The sequence below is a fragment of the Alligator mississippiensis genome, chromosome 11 (assembly GCF_030867095.1).
Source record: "Alligator mississippiensis isolate rAllMis1 chromosome 11, rAllMis1, whole genome shotgun sequence".
Lineage (NCBI taxonomy): Eukaryota > Metazoa > Chordata > Crocodylia > Alligatoridae > Alligator > Alligator mississippiensis.
In genome coordinates, this window is record NC_081834.1 from 61,472,578 (window position 1) to 61,478,142 (window position 5,565).

General features: G+C 57.7%; 1 long non-coding RNA gene across 1 annotated transcript; it reads right to left on the bottom strand.

Moving 5' to 3' along the window:
• Nucleotides 1-567: 567 nt before the first annotated feature.
• Nucleotides 568-1,224, bottom strand: LOC132243905 (uncharacterized). The gene is made up of 3 exons (XR_009455476.1): nt 1,187-1,224; nt 799-851; nt 568-609 (listed from the first exon to the last, which is right to left on the bottom strand). It is a non-coding gene; the product is annotated as an uncharacterized LOC132243905 (long non-coding RNA).
• Nucleotides 1,225-5,565: the final 4,341 nt, after the last annotated feature.

The window sequence follows — 5,565 nt, forward strand, 5'->3', positions numbered from 1 at the left end:
TGGGATAACTAGAAACAAGCTCCACCAACTGACAGAGCAGATTTAGATTAGACATCAGGAAGAAATTCTTTACGGTAAGGGTAAGTAGGCATCTCCCCAGCATCTTCGGTCTTCATACCGCCAGGAGGCAATCCCCTCCCAAGATGTGGCCCCCACATAGCATGAGGACAGGATGCAGAGGCCCAGGGATGATGTGGGACTGACACAGGGGACAGCTGCTTGGTTCAGGGCACTGGCACCCTGAGGGATGGGCATCAGGGGTCATCCTGACCTGCCTGGAGGCAGAAGGGGCCCTGATCAGCACCCAGGTCCCATCCCGCTCTGATCCCAGGCTCACAAACAAACAGTAAAAAAGCACCATACCGTTCCCCGTGTCCTCGTTGATTTGGACGGAGGCGAGTCTTGGTTTGCATGCTTGCCTCCATGACGGGCAGGGGTTTAGTCTCACACCTGACTTCAGCCCAGCAGAGGGCCCCGGTCTGGGTACTGGTGTGTTCATGCCCAGGGCCCTCTGCCTGGGTGCTGGCTTCTGCAGGGAGGGGCACGTTGATTTGCGTCCCCTTGTCCTCGTGGGACCCTGCCTCCTTTTCCGGGTGGGGGCTAATGCTCCTGGTTGCACAAAAAGGAGCTGGTCAGAAATGGGTCCTGGACTGAATCCATCCCCACCAGCACCGGAGAAGGAAGGACTCCCCTACCTGCAAACAGCACCACTTGCAACATGCCATAGCCTGGCCCAGAGCCCACCAGCTACCCAGGACAGCCCCGCACCTCACCCTGCCCTCCCTGTCCCTCACTTACCTCCTCCAGGGTGGCCAGCACTCCTCCGCCATCCCCTCCATATCCATGGGAGTCTGGTGCAAATGAAAAAGTAACATAGCAGTGAAGAGAAAATCAAGCCCGTGGGCCAGCACTGGCATGTGGTGGAGTATGTGGGGAGGCTGGGGGGCAGCAATCCAGGGAGCAGGGGAGGTCAGTGCAGCACAGACCTGTCACCCCACCGGTCCCACTGTGCCATCCACACAGCTCACATGGTGCCCAGCACTGCACACATAAGCCCTCCCCCCAGGGCAACCCCCCGTCACCTCCACTGCGGGGCTGGCACAGCAGGGGCCAGCCTTGCCCTGTGCACACACGAGCACACGCACGCTCCCCCTCCCCCTGGGCAGGGGCATGCAGAAGGACTCACCTCCATGGGGCTGTCGTCCTGTTGGCAGCCCTGCTCCCTCTGTGCCTTGAGGGCCAGCACCAGGAAGAGGTTCTGGCTCCTCAGCGCCTCCACTTGGGCCTGCACGAGAATCGCCCCAGCCCGTCAGAGCCTGCCCATGCCTGCGCCCAGCGTATCGGGCCCCGCACCCACCAGCGTTACCTCCCTGCGCACCCATCAGGTCCCTCCTCTCCCCGCACGCCATGTGTCGGGACTCTGCTCCCAGCTTCAGCAGCCTCTGGGATGTCCCCCAGCCTGGCCAAGCTTGGCCTCAGCCTCTTCCCTCCCCTGCCCACAGCCCTGAGGACCCCTGCCCCATGCAAACTCACCCGGAGCTGCTCCTCCCTTTCCCATGCGCTGTGGAGACAAAAAACCATTTCTGGGCTCAGAGAGATGGATGGCACCGTCCCAGAAAACACCCCTTCCCCAGGCAGAAACACGCACAGAAGGTGGGATGGGCCCTGGGCTTGTGCCCCGAGCCCTGTGCCGCACAACAGGAACAGCCAGCTCCCTCCCCAGCCCCACACCTACCAGGACAGCACAGTTTCCATGTCCTGCTCTGCCTGTGCCAGCCGGGCCCGAAGCGCCTCCAGCTCCAGCTGCAGCAAACGAGACGGTGCGGGTTAGAGAGACGTCATGCCATGGCCTGTCTGTCTGCACACATAGCCACCTCTTGCCCCCACCTGTCCCTCCGGCCATGCATTCACCCGCCAACCCCCAGCCCAGCCCCAGCCTTGTCCCTCTGGTCCACCCCTCCATGCAGCCATGCCCAGCCCACTCGGTCTCCCTCAGCCCCCAGCCCGCCTGGGTCCCGCTCACCTGCAGCGAGTTCCCCATCTCCCCAGGGTGCAGGGATGGCAGCCCCCAGAGCCCTGGGGTTGGGCAGGGCTCACAGGCCTGGGTCCTGGGGGTGCCAGGGGTTGGCTGTTACCACCCATCTCAGGTGAGCCCCCACCTCCCACTCAGGGTCCCAGGTGCCCTCCGACACTCTGGTTTCGGAAGGACTGTCCCTGTCATCGGGGATGAGCCCACGACCCCCTCCCTTATTCTTGCAGGTCCCGTGGAGTCGGCAGGGAGCGAGATTCTCCCCCGGGATCTCATGCCATGCATGGAGGTGGGAGGGGCGTAGGGCACCTGGGGAGAGACTCCTGATCCCCAGATCAGACCCCACACAGCCCTGGTCAGGGCAGAGACTCACGGCAGCGGGAGGGTCCAGCCACATCTCGGCCCTGGCAGAGCTGCCCCGCACAGCTGGGAGGGTCTCCCCCACCCCTCCACTTCCCCCCGGCACTGCTCCTGGTCCTGGGGGGGACAAGGGGCACCGCGTCAGCTGCACCCACTCTGCTGACAGAGTGGGTGGGTGCCAGGGCACGAAGGGATGAGGGGCAGAAAGGCTGGGGAGGGGTCTCCTGGCCCAAACAGGCATCTGGAGGGTGGAAGAAAGTGCTGTGGGGCTGGAGGGGCTGGATCAGCTCGATCCCTGGGAATGGAGACCGAGGAGGGAGAGGCGGTGCCCCCACGCAGAGACCTTGCCCCCTCCCCATGCAAACGCACAAGTCCCCCAGCTCAGGCAACCCGAACTCACTGGGTGCAGGCTCCCTCCGCTCCTGGCCTGCCCCCAGGGGAGGTAAATCCGCAGCGCCCTTAAGGGTGGGGAGCCTGTCTGCTGCCCGCCTGCCTGCGCCCAGGGTGGCATCTGGTGCTGAGGGGAGACGGAGGCTGAGCATGAGTCTGGGGGGACTGAGCACCGCTGTGAGGACGGGGGTCCCAGAGCCCGTGTGGCCCCCCCTGCAAGGGAGCAGAGGGCAGCAGGGCCATTGCCACGGGCAAGACTCGGGCAGGGGCAGGGGCAGGGGCAGGGACAGAGTGCCTAAATAATAGCTTGAGAAATAAAAGGAAGGCAAGCCTAGCCCAACAGTTTGGAAGTAGGAATCAGTGATGTTAAGAAGGTAAGAGGGGTTTTAGAGGAGTGGGTTTGAAAGAAGGATCGAAGAAAAAGAGAAGTGTGGATGGAGTTAGACTATAGAGGAAATGCCAGCAGAAATTAAGAGGTTAGCATCTTGTAGAACAGGATATGGGATTGATTTTACTGAGTTAAGATAAAGAGAGAGAAAGGAGAGATTCCAGTTGGGGAATTGAATCAGAAAAGGAGGACAGAGAGATGATTTTGGTAAACAGCTGTTATAAAATTCCATTTCTGTGCCTTATTTTCATAAAACAGCCACACATAACTAAGCCTGGTACAGCCATTTTTACTCATCTCATTTACTTCCAAATAAATTGGTGTATTTAGACAAGCCCAGAGACCTGCTCAGGGACCAGCCCGGAGACCAGCCCAAAGGCTGGCAACTTCAGTGACTGCTCCCCAGAGGCCCTGGCACCGGCCTGCCCTGCTCTCCAGGACCTGCTACAGTTGCCATCCACGGTGTTTGCATGATGCCAGCGACCAAGCCCCGTCCCTAGGGATGCCAGCAAAACCCAGCACTCCCTGCACTTTCTAGTCTGTGATGCTGCAAAGGCCTGTGTGCTCCACACCACACCGAGTGATGTTGAAATGAAAGATTAGAATATGAAAATGTAAAGGCCACCCCTTACAATTCATTAAGTTGATTTATTTATTTGATTTCCTGCTGCACTATCAAAGTCAATAGAAACAGGTAAAATACTACTACAACAACAAGTTCCCGAGGAATACTGAGAGCTTTTCCCCATCTGCTAAAAGTCTGCCCAAATTGAAAGGTCTTACTCAGACTCCAAAAGATGGCCAAAGTAATGGGTCGTGTTGTGAATGTGGGAATTGAGGGATGAGCCCTACTTAACCCCAGGAAGCCTGAGCTCCAGTTTGCAGCAGCTCTCCATGACTGGTGATAAAAGGGTTCATTTTTTCTCATCCAATGGCTGTTCTTATCTCCTGAGCCCATACAGACACTACACTAACTGCCCCTGCACCCACACTTTCCAGCTAGGGCCTGGGCAGAGGGTGCAGAGTGCCAGGAATACATCTGGACTCTGTAAGGGTCACACAATGTGCTGAGCTGAGAGACCCCACGTGGGTTGTCTTCTTGGTTTCTGCCACAGGAGCCTGTCCCCTTCCACACTAAGGCCATGGATGTGGCTTGCAGGACCGCACAGGGCACAAACCCGACTACAGGCCATGTGTGAAGCCCTGTCTGTGCTGCCAGGAGATGGACAAGGAGCTGGACAAGGTGTGGAGCGATGCCCAGGAGGAAGTTCCCACCACACGTCACAGCTGGCTGCCCACGTGGTCAGGACATGTGTGCACAGCTGGGAAGGGAACAGCCACTGCCCAGCATTGCAGTGCAAGGACTGCCCTGGCTTCTAGGTTACTTTTCTAGTCTTTCCCTGCTTTCCTCCTGCATGCTCTGGTCACTTTGCTAGCCACGACAGTGGGGCAGGGGGAGACCTGTGCCCGTGGGTCAGCACCAGTCAGGAAAGTGCTGGCCTGGAGCCCAGGAAGTGCAGAAACCTCACGGTGCCTTGATTGCAGGGAGGTGCAGCTCAGAGCACTGAGCAAGACAACTGCCCAGAGGGAACCTCCCTCCCAGCCTCTGCTTTGGGGGTCACCTCACCCCAAGCAGCCAGCGCAGCTGAGACACGTGTTGGGAAGGGGTAGTAGTAGTGGGGTAAGCAGATGGGAGGAGGAAGGGGATGAGGAAGGTGAGCAGGCAGAGCTGGGTCGTGAGGCAGAGCCTGTGAGACAGCACTGCTGTGCCCGCTCGTGGATTAGAAATTGGCTTAAGATAAAAGCAAAGAGCGAGTAGAAATGGCCCTTTTCCAGGATGGAAAGTAAACAGCAGGGCTCCCCCGGGATCCGTGTTAGGCCCAGTGGTGTTTAACAGGTACATCAGGGACCTGGAGAAGGCAATGAGTAGCAAGGTGGACAATTTTCATCTGGCAAAAGTATTCCAAGCAGTAAAGACATATATTCTTTCCACAAAATGAGAAGTAGCTAGAACTTAATATCCCAGGGGTGCTATTTAAAATGTTTGATTTGACTGAAATAGGACACTGTGTTGGCAAGCAAAGTGGGGAAGGGGCTCCAGAGTTTGCAAGCAGCTTTTCTTTCAGCATGTTTTCCTCCTTCATTTCATCAGATAAGTTTTTAAAATGTGTGTTGCTAGCAGTGTGCTGCACATGGGCTTTCCACTGAGCTCTGTTCAGGGAGGGTATAAAGAGACCCTTCTCTTGTTACCTTATATTTGGGGGGGAGGGGGGTGGATGGCAGGCATTTCACCTGAACTGGTGAAATGTCTTGCAGCTCTACCTTAAGTGGCTGGGGTCACTTGAGCCCAGTTTTCCTCCTGCTCGGGCAGGGGGTCGGACTTGAAGATCTGCAAGGT